We start from the raw sequence: 2,003 nt of genomic DNA on the forward strand, positions 1-2,003 counted from the left end.
ATTGATAACTGTCAACTTACTGTATTGACACAGGAAGGCTCAGTACAGCAGAGATGAAAATTAACAAGAGGTGGGGTTTGAGCCTGGGACCATCATGCTCTGTGTTCGTGCTTCATCACTGTATCTATGTCATTTCTTCTGGACCAAAGTTCGATGTATTAAATACACTCTGCTCTGTTCACTGTGAGTGATCTTACCTCACTTCAGGATTTACTGAAGGCTCCAGATTTTTCTCTCACCATGTCTCTGGCTGACCAACTGTTTTCAATGTGGTGATGAACGAAACAGGAATTGGGAATTCTGCTGAGTCAGGAGCATCCTGTGTACCTACAGGAGACAGAGAAATGAATAAAGTTTGTGAGAAGATTTGTAGCTCGGGTGCTCGTTGTTGTGGTTCTGTTCGCCGAGCTGGAAATTTTTGTTGCAAACGTTTCGTCCCCTGTCTAGGTGACATCCTCAGTGCTTGGGAGCCTCCTGTGAAGCGCTTCTGAGGTGTTTGCTCCGGCATTTATACTGGCCTGTCTCTGCCGCTTCCGGTTGTCAGTTTCAGCCGTCCGCTGTAGTGGCCGGTATGTTGGGTCCAGGTCGATGTGTTTGTTTATGGAGTTTATGGATGAGTGCCATGCCTCTAGGAATTCCCTGGCTGTTCTCTGTTTGGCTTGCCCTATGATAGTAGTGTTGTCCCATTCGAATTCATGTTGCTTGTCGTCTGCATGTGTGGCTACTAAGGATAGCTAGTCGTGTCGTTTCGTGGCGAGTTGATGTTCATTGATGCGGATCGTTAGCTGTCTTCCTGTTTGTCCTATGTAGTGTTTTGTGCAGTCCTTGCATGGGATTTTGGACACTACATTAGTTTTTCTCATGCTGGGTATCGGGTCCTTCGTTCTGGTGAGTTGTTGTCTGAGCGTGGCTGTTGGTTTGTGTGCTGTTATAAGTCCTTGTGGTTGCAGTAGTCTGGCTGTCAGTTCGGAAATGCTCCTGATGTATGGTAGTGTGGCTAGTCCTTTGGGTTATGGCATGTCCTCGTTCCGTTGTCTTCCTCTTCGGCATCTGTTGATGAAATTGCACGGGTATCCGTTTTTGGCGAATACCTTGTATCAGTGTTCCTCTTCCTCTTTTTGCAGTTCTGGTGTGCTGCAGTGTGTTGCGGCCCTTTTGAATAGTGTCTTGATGCAGCTTCGTTTGTGTGTGTTGGGGTGGTTGCTTTCATAGTTCAGGACTTGGTCTGTGTGTGTGGCTTTCCTGTATACCTTGGTGGTGAATTCTCCGTTCGGTGTTCTCTGTACCATCACGTCTAGGAATGGGAGTTGGCTATCCTTTTCTTCTCTCGTGAACCGGATTCCTGCGAGTGTGGCTTTGATGATCCAGTGTCTTTTCTCTATTTCTGTGTTTTTAATGATTACAAAGGTGTCATCAACATATCTGACCCAGAGTTTGCGTTGAATTTGTGGTAAGACTGTTTATTCTAACCTTTGCATTACTGCTTCTGCTATGAGTCCAGAGATCGGTGAGCCCATGGGTGTGCCGGTGATTTGTTCGATTTGTTCGTATATCTGGTTGTTGAATGTGAAGTGTGTTGTGAGGCACAAGTCCAGTAGTTTAAGTATGCCGTCTTTGTTGATAGGTTCAACGTCCTGTTGTCTGTTCTGTATTTCCAGCAGGTTGGCAATTGTTTCTCTGTCTCGGGTTTTGTCAATAGAGGTGAACAGTGCCGTTACATCGAATAAGACCATAGTTTCTTCCTTGTCTATGTGTATATTTCTGATGATGTCCAAGAATTCCTGTGTTGATTGTATAGATTGTCTGGATCCACTGATCAAGTGTTTCAGTTTCTGCTGTAGTTCTTTAGCCAGTTTGTGTGATGGTGTCCCTGGTAGTGATACAATGGGTCTGAGTGGGATGTCTGGTTTGTGCATTTTAGGTAGTCCATAGAATCTGGGGGTGTTGTTTGCTTTCAGGTTTCATTCTTTGTAGGTCAGACATGGTTATCTGTCTTTTTTTTG

The 2,003-nt window shown here is 45.1% G+C and overlaps 1 pseudogene; it reads right to left on the reverse strand.

Moving 5' to 3' along the window:
• Nucleotides 1–443: 443 nt before the first annotated feature.
• LOC148136655 (uncharacterized) lies at nucleotides 444–1,517 on the reverse strand (annotated as a pseudogene).
• Nucleotides 1,518–2,003: the final 486 nt, after the last annotated feature.

Source organism: Chiloscyllium plagiosum, unplaced genomic scaffold (assembly GCF_037043375.1).
Source record: "Chiloscyllium plagiosum isolate Xiang-an unplaced genomic scaffold, Cpla_swu_hap1 HiC_scaffold_45, whole genome shotgun sequence".
NCBI classification, from domain to species: domain Eukaryota; kingdom Metazoa; phylum Chordata; class Chondrichthyes; order Orectolobiformes; family Hemiscylliidae; genus Chiloscyllium; species Chiloscyllium plagiosum.